A 13,109-nucleotide genomic window follows, 5' to 3' on the forward strand; every position below is an offset into this window, starting at 1 on the left:
CCTCTGCTCATTTTAAACTGTCTCGCACCTTAAAGGTGGATTTACAGGCTTCACCCGCATCTCTTTCCCGCTCCTGGAGATTGTGCAGCAGTAATATTATCTAACGGGACGGGAGGCACGGGTTGAACGCGTTCCTCGTTGAGCGAATGCGGCTGCCGTTTACTGGAACGCACACTGAACCACCGGCGCCGCAGCTGTGGAACAATCGCATCCGAAGAGTCCGACAGCTGGAACGCGCTCTGTGCAAAGATCCAATCTGCCGTGGTGAAATACGTGCAAATTAAAAAAAAAAGCGGATGAGAGGAATATTTTTCAGCAGCTGCACCTTTTACCTAATGCCAACCTGACTTCCACTTATCTCCCCAACGCTACGGAGGACTGATGGGAGCAGGAGGTTCCGAAAAGCAAACAGCTGCTTCAGCAGAAAATCACAGGTTCTGCTTTTCCTGCCGCCGCTCCTGAACCTTGGGCGAGACTCCATGAACTGGTCCGGACTGTTCCACCTGCAGCATGTTTATCTACGGCCTCCAACGCTACAGCCCCATGGAAGTGTAATGATGGGAATGAATGTGGAGAGACTAAATTAAAGGACCCAATTTGAAGCGGCACCACTTCACTGATAAGCTGCAGCAGTGATCTGTGAGAGCACTCAGGGTCTGCTACATTATGACAATATAGGGGAATAAAGCAGATGAAAGAGAATAGCCTGGCAAGAGCAGATATCAGATGGGGAGAGGGAGAGGAAGCAAAAACAATCTCAAGTCTAATTGTGTTATGCCTCATGGCAGCAGCGGGTGCACGCACACACACACACACACACACACACACACACACACACACACACACACACACACACACACACACACACACACACACACACACACACACACACACACGTCATTCAGCACAGCTCCTTCCCAGACGTGAGCACATTCATTTCCAAGCGCTCCCGCTTCTTCCTGCCACATCTTCCCTGGGTGCGTTTTATTGAAATAAGTGACATTAAAGGCAGGAGTTGGCGAATGCACCGGGGCCCATTAGGTTTGACTAGAAACACGCAGCTTTGGCATTTGCGGCCGGGCGCTGGGAGCCCGTTGGCTGGATGTGCCTGACAGGCTCCAAGTCATTGTGCGTCAGTCTGTCCGCTGGGCACCAAGAGTCAACACGGCGCCTCCAGGAGCTGGAAAACCAGCGTCGGCACATGATTCAGTCAAGTGAACTTCTTTTTGGGTTTATTTTTTAATTGTAAATTACAAGGACTGGGTCTAGAGACACTAGGAACCTGCCTTTTAATATTTGGTCTCCTGCTGCTTCCACAGTTGGCTTCAGCTCAGAGCAGCTGCTCCTTGACTTTAGCTGCTCTGTGACCAGTGGTGTCAGCACATCACTCCAACTCCCACTATTCCTTTTTCCTCCTGTGATTCAGTTACTGTGCATGTAAACAATCAGTCGCCGCGACACAATGCTCTTAACAAGCGCTTCAGTGGCGGTTTTTCTTTTTTAATGTGACAGCGTGACGCCGCCGCGTTGCTCGAAGACCTGAAAAACGCGGACGCGCGCCGATGCGTTATGGTTTCCCAGAATAGAAAAGCACTGGTCAGCAGCACCAGGACCGTCCCTTTCTTCTCACTGGTGCCATTTCCACAAATGAGGACACTGTGGTGCAGAGTCTGGCCATTACCAGCAAACTGACATAAATCAGCTACAGCATTACTCCACAGCAGCTACCACGTTAATTACACGGGTCCTCATATCTCACCAGAAAACAAAATGACTATAATACATGTCAGGTGTTGCAAAACCAAACAAAAAACAAAGAAGTGAGGATAACAAACATCTTAATTATCTCTGATGTATTATAAAGTAGCAGTAATTGGGTTTTCACTGTCAGGGGACTTAAACACAGGAGCAGATGGCTCAGTGACACCAGGCTCAAAACTATTTTCACTGTAAATAAACACAACTTGCTGTTCGTTTACCTGAGTCTCGTGCACTGGTTTTGCTTCTGTGTTTTGTGTTTCGTTGAACCTTAAGATGAACTCTACTTCCCTGCATGTCTGCGTGTTCACATAACTCCAATATGCATGTGGTTGGAGTGGACTTTGCAGAACATATTTACATTTCTTTTTATTCCAAACTGACCTTTTAATCCGAAGCTGACGTAAGAAGTGAAATACAAAAGGCAACAGCAGCCGCAATTACAGGGAGATATGAATTTATCCTGACATACCTGCTAGGCTTCCCAATGTCAGATGTCCATACACTGTTAGAGAAGCAAAGGAAGTCCTTTAGAAAATTCCCAGAGTGACTCTATTCACAGGTCACTTACTCCGGGGCCTGTAAAAAACAGAAGAAACACAAATCAGAGCAGACATGGAGAGCGAGCTCACGACTTTAAGCGACTCAGCCACCGCGAATGCCCAGCGATCCAGGATAAACATCCTTGAAGAAATGTCAGTCCGAGAGGGAGCGTTAGCTAACCCGCACCAGGGCAGCAGGCACGAGTGGAGACCCGCATGACATATGCACAGTATCTGTCTCCTTGCCTGGTCAACTTGATCATTTTTCTGCCTAAACAGCTGCCAGAGAACGGCTCATTACACCAGCATCTCAGTCGGAAAAGACAAGCGAGGAGGAGATACAGGCATCACGCCATTCAACTCCGCGGCGCAGCCGAACGCGCCGGCCGAAGGGCCGAGCGCCTGACAGCAGCACTTCCACGGCTCGACACGGTTCACAAACGTGTGTGTGTGTGTGTGTGTGTGTGTGAACGGAGCGGAGCTGCAGAAAAGCCGGAGCTGCTCATCATTCATCTGCATTGTTGGGTGCTGGGGCTGTATTTCCATCTATAGGTCACATATTACAATTACAGTACATCCCAATGAGCAGCCAGGCTCATTAGACGCTTGCAGCGTTATACTGTGTAACACAGTTCGCACCTGCAGCACTGATGCCGCTTCAACGTGTTCAGATCTGAATACTTGCTGACGGTGAGTTCCGGTCTTTCTGACTGAACCATCTGGTGGTCGGACTCGCCGACTGCAGCCTGTCAGAACTTCTGCGTTCTGAGAGCTCACCATCAGCATCCATCCTTTTGACCGGCGCCGTTCCACTGTAGATCACCAGGCAACTCCAAAATACCTGAGCGAGCAGAAAGCGGTGGTTGAGAAGAGTCAGTAAAGTGCTGACTGGGACGTGGGCTTTGATGTCATTAAACATTCAAACTGCAAGCGCTCGCAACGAGGATTAGGAAAAGTACAAATATTCCTTTGTTGATCACCGGCCTCCTTTTTATCCTCCGCCTTTATTAACTAAAAGCAAACGGACAACTTCAAAGAACCGTTTAAATGCTTCATTAGTTGTGTTTTGCTTTGTTCACTGCGCTGTAACGTTGTCGCATTAGAACCAGACCAACCTGCACGTTGACCCGTATCAGTGATCAAAACATCATGTTACAAAAGTAACTTTATTATTTCCAGAATTCCAGGATCCAGAAACGTGTGATTTCTGCTACTTGGGCGCATGTGGTTCTGACCCACTGGACACAGTTATTACTGTATCTGCCCATTTCTCAGTTCAACCCTCGGTTTTTACAGCATCTCCATGACCGTGATGACATCCCTTTCTGCTGTTTTAATTATTGCCCACTGCTCCGGCCCCCAACAGGTCTGCAGCCAGATGCAGCAGCTGCACACGTCTTCAGCCGAGCACCCAAGCTGCCATTTTCCTCCCACCCACTGATCAGACTAATCCACTGTTGGAGGATTTCAGCACAGAGCAATTGTGCCGCAGCAAAATGAGCGCGGCCTAATTGGAGCAAAGACTTAATGAGGCCCCCTTGAGGATTATCATCTGTGGCTTAGAAATGGCCCAGGTAGCTGAGACGTGGTCAAAAGGATCAGTTCACAGCCTCCTAAATTGGAGTGACGGCGCTGAGCTGCAACGGTGCAAGTGGAATATTTAAAATTGTTATTTTTATTTATTTATTTCTTTATTTCCCCAGACGGGTCCCTGGAGAGAGTCGAACTAAAGTGGAAATCTCCGTGGAAAATACGACTGCGGGACCTACAGCATTATGCAGCAGCTGAAGGAATGTAACGGAGCCTTTACCTGTTTCCTCATTTTATTCTGTCACCTTTAACAATATAACGTCGTTGAACAAATAATAAACGAGGACTATTTCAAAAAAGCAGCATTTAAGCTGTGACTAGTGGAACGCGTGCGAAGGCGAATGCTGCCACCGTGCTGGAGAATCAAAATGGACCCGCGACAGCTCCACGGGCACTTTATTTCACCAAGGAGCCTGTCTGCACTTGACAGCCACAGATCAGATATGACTGACCAAGATCAACTGCCAGGCTCTGAAGTCAGATCAATTCAGTGTAGCAGCTGTCCTCGGCAGGAACAAAAGGCCGGACTGTCAACAAGGCTCAACTCACCCAAGCGCTCTTTCTCCGTCCTTCTTATGTAAATACAGAAAACCATGCGACGCGTCTACAGCTCAATCAGGCACTTCACTCGACTGTCATTCGCTGATCGTCTTCCTCACTTATTACAGTCCTGTTTCCTGCAGCCTATGGAGCTCATCCCCGTCCACGCGCCTGTGATTAATCACTCGACCTCCATCATGAATTATTTGAGGTTTTGCAGGTCTGCACTCGGCGCAGACGCGTGAAAGGCCTGGAGTCGTCGTGTGCGGCCGCGTCAGCGGGGCCACAGCCGGGCAGCGCTTTCATTATGCAGGAGGACACGGGGGGCAAGGTTTGTGCATTCGCTTCAACTGATGACACAAACATGCCAACAGAGGCTTTTAGGCCCGGTCGCATTGATCCGACACTCAGGTAAATGACATGCACAATAACAGGCAACAACAACAATCACTTCTAGTCTGGTCCCCATATTGTCCAGTATTAAGGTTGACTGAACAAATAATTCAAGCTTGTGAATTCAATTTACATCAAATGCTATAGAAAAGGTAGAAACTATGCTTGTATTCAGTTATATTCCTCAGTTTATTTCATGCTAAATTATCGTATATCACAATTTATTTCAGTGCATGAAGTCTTCATTCATTACATTATGTTTAACGCGGCAGGACAGCCTGAAATAGCTTCAGAAAAAGTATTAACAAACCCACCTCTCGTTCCGTTTCATCTGTCTCTCTTCAAAGAGAATAAAACAGGATGGACGAAAAGCTAATTCAGCGCTCTTTTACAGGCGAATGTGACGACGGCACAAAAACACAGAGCGTTAGTTCAAAGGTTATTAAAATGTCACACAGAAGAGACACGAGTGACGAGAGTCACAGTGAAACTTTGGGCTCAGACGTCCTGGACTGTGGATCCAGCGCATCTACGCAACCATGCACAAAGGTGGGAATGAGATGAAAGCGAATCCACCTGTCGGACTCAATTGCATAACACAATAAACGAGGAGCGATACATCAAAGAAGTGTGCATTTGTGTAGAACACGTGTCCCTCAGCTCTAAGCTGGAAGCTGCAACAGCGCGACGCTGCGAGCACTTTCCTAAACACACACGCACACGGCGCCGAGTCCGATGCCAGACTCCCACCGTGTCCCAACACAGGGGCCTTGTTTTATGAGGCCAATCTCCAAGAATCTGCAGCCAGCGTGGACCAGAGCACCAACAGCCCGGAAACCGAGGCGGTGCAGCTGCACAGATGCAGCAAGCGGCGAGCGACGGTGCAGAAACGAACCCAACCGAGTGGTTTGTAACGCTTTAACGTCACGCTGCAGGACGAGCGCCGTTTCCCGCTTCTAGCTGCGAGTTCAGCTGAGGGGGGGGTTCTGCCGCCGCTGGTTATGGGACCCCGGAACCCCGGTGAGAAAGCACATGCCACAGAAGCCGCTCTTAATTGGACACTTCCTTCACAACAGCGGCGGGCGAATAACGCGGCTGAGACGCGCGTCCAGCAAGAACAAGCTGCGAAAACGGAACCGGCAGCAGATGCGCTGTCCTCCAGTATATTCTGTTCCCAACAACACCTCTTGTGTGACGGCATAATCCTCAGCATCCTGCTAAACTGATTAGCCGTCCCATTCTTAACAGCTGGTATCTTAGCCTAATTTGCCCGGCTTGGAAATGTTAAGCAGAATCATGTCTGCTGCGTTCCTGGTGCCAAACGGACATTTGTGTGCAGAACATGGTCAGCTGCCAGGTACCGAGGACGGATTGAACGCGATCAAACAGGATTTCAGAGAAGCAGACTCATGGAAATGGAGAAGCGCAGTGAACTGGATGTCTGAATGTTCGTGAGCCAGTCCACGAAACGCTGCAGTTTAACTACAGGAAGTCAGAGTTCCAAGAAGAAGAAATCCTTTAATTGTTTGTGTATATAAAGCTTTATTCATATCCAAGGTATGAGATGTCAACACACACGATGAATGAAACTGTGGAGATGTATCCAATCGCTGAGCGGATGCAAATGTGTACATGTATGAATAGTTATATTTATTGTAAAAGACCTAAAATATGAAAATATGAATAATGGGAAAACTTCTTTTTTTGGTACATGAAGCATTTAGTATCAATTCTGGGGTAGTCTTGTGAAAAGTTAATTTCATGGCTGACGATGACGCAGATTCAAGTTACCGGACAAGTAAAATCATGTTATTTCGCCAATGAATCAGTCTGAGTTACACTGAGGGCAAAAGCTTCTCTCTATGAAGTCGCCTCTTTGCCCAAATAACACTCAAATTTAACAAGGCACCGTGTGTCACAGCGCTGCCACGAGTTCAGAGTGTGCTGCGACGCTGCCCATCTGTGTGACCCACGGACCATCACGCAGCGCGGCTGTTACCGTCCCCCTCCGTCTCATGCAAATGCCCAGCGTTCATGCAGCTCGCTGCCCTGGGGAGGATGCTATTAATTTGCTTTGTTCAAGTTTCCCTCATTCAACAAAGTCTGACAGAAAAAAATGACTCAGGACCATGAATTAAGTATCTGCGCTGTTGCCCGGACAACAACAGAGAGCAGCACGCAACCCGATCCAGCTGCACTGCGCGATTGAGGAATTATTTCTGCCACTGCCGCTAATGCTACTTAAGACAGTCACAGTTGCTGCATTAAACCACGGCGCTACTGTACGTTTGCAGTTCTGAGCATCAGACAGATCAGTGTTCAGATGCCGACGTTCAAAAAAAGCTCGGGATATTTATATAATGTCCAAATGCACTGTATAAATAAGAATCGATTAAAGCCCATCACATCTGAATCATTGGTTTTTATGCCGGAGGCCTGTGTGCAGCCTCAGCCTTCGGTCCAATCAGACGCTGCAGCTCAGGCATTTAGCTCTCAGATAACGATCACCATCGCTTTGCTTTAGCAGAAATGTCAGGCGCTATCTGCGTCTTCTGACGGATTCCTCCGCCCTCCACCTGCACCCGTGCGCTCGTTAGCCACCGCTAAGTCACCGAGCTCCAGAGTGGGTCCGCTGGGCTGCAGCTTTATCGTCGCTGGACACGTGCTCGTCCATTCATTTCTTTCTCCCAGGTGGAAACCAATCGGCTCGTACGACTTTGGACGTGACGGGAGGAAAAAGTGGAACGCCGGGTTCTGCGTCACAGACTTGCACCCGCCGCTTGTGTAATTTCCAATATCAGCACCTAATGGCCTGTTTTCACGTCACAGCGGGACCGAGAGGAGCCGATGTGTTTCTGCATTGACGTGTCTAATGCAAAACAACTGGACATGATGACACCTGGGCAACTTTACAAACTACCTGATTTCACACACAGCTGGCAACCTGCCGTAAAGACAGGGGACTTACTTACATTATTCATGTGCTTTATTTGTTGGTTGCTTCACTGCTCCTACATGAATTCTCCTGTTGATGAGAGGCGTTTATATTTAAATTAGGATTTTTTTTTCATGCAGCGAGTTTTTCATTGATATATTGACAAAGTCACTTGAGAGGAGAGTGACAAAAGCTTTTGTTCCAAAAGGAAACCGGGGTAAAACTCGGCAGGAACAATACGGAGCCAAAAATCTGCAGTATTCAAGAGACAACAAAACTTCCAACAGGTGGACCTATTTTCCTTATTTCTTATCTTTAGCCTCTGTTGTTGGAGGATGGGGAAAGTTATAAGTTATACCAAAGTTATTTTGGTGGCGTTAATTGTGACACGGGTGAAGTCTCTGCGTCAACAATTTGCCAGAGCAGCTGGAAACGATCAGCGTCTCCTGCGTGTGCTACTTGCAGTTACCTCCAGTGGGCTGACGTGAGTGAATATTGTGTCTGGCACTTTATATTTACAGGACATCAGATAAATAAGCATCAGCAGGCTACCTGCCAATAACACATGATGCTGGTTAAACAGAGGTGTCATGCAAAGATAAATGGGCATTTGAGGCGGCTTCCACCGGAGCCAGCGTTATTGTTTGGAGAAAATGTATTTCATTCGTTTCTCGGGTTCGCTCATTAGAGATTATTGATTCCTGTGTGTTTGAAACTGCACAGAAAAATGAAGTATAAAAATGCAGGTCGTTAGTAATAAATTCTTAAATGCGCTGCAGATGTGCAGGAAACAGGAACAAGTGCAGACCTTCATTCTACCAGAGCTGTTTAGAGCGCGTGACCCTGAAGCTCAGTACCTGCATGTGCACAGAACCCACAGCCCGTCCGCCCCCCCGGCCCTGATTCACTCAGACTTGTTCTCTGGCCTGTGAAGGCATTGCATCAGGAAGCAGCGTAGAGCACTTTGACAAGAATTTGACACTTTCAGGATCAATAAGGGATTGAATCTTCACTGAACTAAAAGTCAAGCTACCTCTAAAATCGATAAACGGCGACCGCTGACTGGAGACAGACTGTGTTATTGTGCTTTTTGGTTTTATACCAAAGAGACAGCAAACAAAGTCACACAATGAAACGCATGCAGTAGAAAAGCATCTGCATATAAAAAAAGGTCAGTCTCTTCTGCACAGTAAAGGATTTATAACAACAGAGCCACAGGGAGGACCTGTGTTTAAAGGTAAGGCCACTCACATACATGATGCTGTTAATCTGGAACAGGTGACAGGTATCTGCTGATGAACACAGCGTCCATCCAGCTTGTTTTAAGAATGAACTGCACATTCAACTTCAGGCCTCATTAACCAGCAGGAGACTCTGCTTTGTAATGAATGTGAAAGGTGAGAGTAGAAAACAATCCAGCACACTGACACTTGTTCCAGTGTCCTAGGTGGTGACTTCTTGGTTCTCTTTGGCCTTTTGCCACACTAACCATTAGCCGCTGGACCTTTACACAAGTCATTAGCCAAGGTGATGCGAAGCCCAATGATGGAATCTATAATCTCTGCCCCTTTATCTGGATGCTCAATTTAATGAGCAGGAAGGTGTTAATGATGATGGAGATCAACGCTGCCCATGTCCAAAGAGCCATGAGGTGGGCGTAATGGGGTGAAAACCCTGCTTTGGGACAAATGTAAATTATGGCTCTCACAATCAATAGTAGGCATGACTGAAAGCCAATGGGGCTTAGCTCCAGTCTCATACTGGGGAGGAAGCCCAATGACTTCTATCGACTCCACTGAGCATGGCACTTACCAAAATATTTCTACAGCAACAGAAGAGAGGCCTCCGGATGACTGAATACATTAGTGAGTATCTATTAAACCATTTAGAACATACAAAATAAACACAAGCTCTAAATAACTTATCTAAGATTAGATACAAAACAACACTAAAAATAGCCAGAAATGAAGGAAGAGATCTGCAGTTTTATCTACAGTTTCTCTATAACACGGCTTCATGGACAGGCTGCTTTGTTTCCATGATGGAAACTAATTATAGCAGCACAGGAACTAGCTCTAAGCACAGGATCAATAGAGGTCGGGGGCCAACACGTCAGGCAGGACCCCAGGAGCTCACGGTTGGAGCCCGAGACGAAGATGGAGGAAGACTCTCAGAGTGGGATTCTCTTTGCATAGAACATTTTTCCCATTCCCAAAGAGTCCATTTCCCATCTACAATGGCCATTCTCTGCTCAGCCGTCACGAGACTAGCAGTTGACAGTGGTTATGGATTAATCCACCATGTTGAATATATATTAATGGATCGCATGGAGACTGTGAGCACAATTAGAAGTGAACAAACATGCAGCAGGTTTATTAATTAACACATAACTGCATTTACACTGTGTCGAGTATTTTGCACATCATCCCTCACACTGACCACTTTAGAACCTTATGATGACTAAAAACACAGTGCTATTACAGTGTTGAACACTGTCTGGAGCTCTGGAAACACAGAGGCTGAAACGAGCTCCTTCGTAACTCTCTCAGGCACAAAGTTACAGAACAAACACTGTTCTGTGAACCTCCTGAGACACTCGTACAGTAATTCAGGCTAACGCAGCCACTCGGACGACCGCAAAGCTGCCGCCGCCGGCGCCGCCAAACGAGGCCCTGAACGCGCCATTGTAATTAGCTGCTGTCTGTGTGACGCGCTCATTAATGTGCATGTTACAGCCCTCTCTCCCACCTTTTCCCCAATTCTGAGGAGGTAAACATCAACAAATTCACAAGGTGTCAGGGGGTTAGCTCATTAGCTCAGCCATAAATGACAGCGGACATAAAAGCAGGGATCAGAGAGCTCATTTTTGGACCTCAGTAAGTGTTAGGCTGCACAGATGCATGAATTAAATGTTCATTGTAGAAACATTTCTGTAAAATGAAATGGAAAAAAAATCTACATGGATTAAAGTGGAGGAAAGCTGCCTTAATGACGTTTAGCATCTCTGACACAGTTGGCCTGTTGATTTCCTGCATTCGACTCAGTGGTAAACAGAATCTGTCTTTCCAGGTTTCCAGTATGATGCTGTACACAGTGCATGCTACAGTGGTTCTGCACAGGTTCGGTCCAGAAAGCCCACTGTGTCTGAAGCGGCCTTTCATTTCCCGCTGCCTGAAAACAGAAGGAGGGATGTGTTTGTGGAGGTAATTGCTGATGATAATCAGAGACGCGTTTGATGGAGGCGAGGAGCGCTTCGCTCTTCGACGTGAGCGGGGCCAGTGGTCAGATGCCCCTTCACCGCCGAGAGCTCCGCTAATTACCGCCGCGCTCTCCAGAGCCTCTGCCTCAGCTTCTGCAGCCAAGCACCTCTTTTCCGGCCTCTTCTGCAATTACCACCAGATCGCATGCAGTTTGGTGAAACCACTTCATCGAACTCCGCCCGTCGGCCGGGACGAGGCCGCAGCCTTGTGAGCGTCGCTCTTTTGAATTGCAGCCAGTAGGAGTGACTGACCAGGTGGTTCCGTCCTTATTGGAGTCACGCTAACATCTGGGCTTGCTGTAAATTACTACTCGACAATGTTAATTAATTAAGAGGAAATCTAATCACATAACACTGAGCAGGACATAAACGAAGGCGTGTTTTACACCACAGAACATTACGGCTGTGAGGTGCAGGACTGCCCGGCCCACAGACGGTGAGGAGACCCGAGTCCCAGTAATTCCTTACACATACAGCATCCACCCCAGCTTTCTATCCAATTCACCTCCCTGCATGCCCACGTTGCAGAGCAACCGTATTGATTTCATTTTTTATCTTTCGCTCATACTGAACCATATCTCTGCTGGAGCCCAATATTCCTGTTTTCTTCCCCTCTTTCTTTTATCTGTGAGGACGAATCCGAGTGCGTTGTGAGCTGCCTTCTTGTGTTAAGCGATCTGCCCACACAGTGCGATTATCCAGCAGGACGGCGTCCACCGAGCACGCGTCTGGAGGTGATTTCCTAGAAATGCGGAAATTATTCAGATTATGAAAACAAGCGATGTCTTGGCGATGCATCGCGGGGAGCATCGCATCTGACAAAGAACCTCAGAAGTTAAAGCACATTTCAGACAAACAGCCGCATGCATATTACTGTGTTTGAAAGTGAGACCACGCGCCTTCGCCTGAGCTATGGCCGTCGTCTTTGTCCCAACACCGTGAAAGCAATCTATACAGCATCCACTCCCACTCCTTCCAGGCACTTAGGAAGCTCACTTAAAGACATCAATACTCTGGGAAATGAGACACAGAGCAATAGCTTCAGAGGCTCAGAAGTTAGACGGCTGACTGAGATGCCCTTACATCTTATTTAAGGTGTTGCTGCTCAGTGCGGTGGAGTTAATTGAGTGAACCGCTTTTTCTCCTGTTAAAACATCAAACTGCACAGGATGTCTGACCAAAAAGCAGCTGGGAACAAGCGAGACGGGCGAAGCGAATGCCTCGTTTGCAATTACTGTTAACAATGAAAACTCATCTAAGTTTCAGAGTTGTCAGTCGAACGCGTCCGGGGCATTAGCGTCGCGTCCTCCGCTCTCATCACGCAGCGCGGGTTCTAACCTTTGATTTATTCCTTTCTATTTATTTATTCAGTTTGCTCAGATGACGGTTAAACACTTTCCCCTCCTCAAACCAAAGCAGAGTTTGTTCAGCAGAACACAAGCAGAAGGATTAATCCTTATGTTGACGTTCAGATTATTTCCCTACCTCTCTCCTGGAACATTGCTCTGTCAATCAAACGTCAGCCGTTCTGCTCTCTCATTCTCACTGCCTTGGAAACGAAGCAAAAGAAAGAAAGAACAGCGAATGTAGTGGGAATACAAATCAACTGGCATTAGAAAGACGGGGAAGGGACTCGGAGGCGGCCGAACAAGTCGGTGGTGGAAGTAACACAGATTAGCCGTGACAAATGGCCCGCAATCTATCAACTTCCACTTTTAATTCTAAATTCATGCGGTATGAAAACAGCGAGAAGCAAAGGTTGAGCCAGTCTGACTCAATCTCATGAACTGATTGGCAAAGCTTCTCAAAGGCGTCGCACGGCGTCAACAGAAATGCACCAAAACGCGCCTCAGTGGGTGATTTCAAAAGTTCCAACTAAGAATTCATCATCTCCGCGTCCGCTGCAACTCTCCACAATGATGGATTATGTTGTCACAACAGCCCCGCGCTGTCACAATGCGACTGCTATCACCACAGCTCAAATTTATGCGCTATTTGCCATGTACGCGCTCACGTCTCAGCCAGCTCGCTACCGCGGCAGCAGCAGCGGCGTCGCTCCAACGTCTCGGAGGAAACAACAGCGGCCGAGTCG

At 47.5% G+C, this 13,109-nt stretch overlaps 1 protein-coding gene across 19 annotated transcripts in view; it reads right to left on the reverse strand.

Annotated features, from left to right (window-relative positions):
- Positions 1 to 13,109, reverse strand: part of lingo2 (leucine rich repeat and Ig domain containing 2) — a 251,085-nt gene that overhangs the window by 91,743 nt on the left and 146,233 nt on the right. For 11 of the 19 annotated variants that reach the window (XR_008695836.1, XM_055512306.1, XM_055512305.1 and 8 more), the window contains one exon: positions 2,231 to 2,337. The exons of 3 other annotated variants lie outside the window; for them this stretch is intronic. The gene's annotated coding sequence lies outside the window, so the exon portion shown is untranslated. 5 more of the 19 variants (XM_055512310.1, XM_055512311.1, XM_055512307.1 and 2 more) reach the window with 2 other exon arrangements.

Source organism: Betta splendens, chromosome 10, assembly GCF_900634795.4.
Source record: "Betta splendens chromosome 10, fBetSpl5.4, whole genome shotgun sequence".
Classification (NCBI taxonomy): Eukaryota; Metazoa; Chordata; class Actinopteri; order Anabantiformes; family Osphronemidae; genus Betta; species Betta splendens.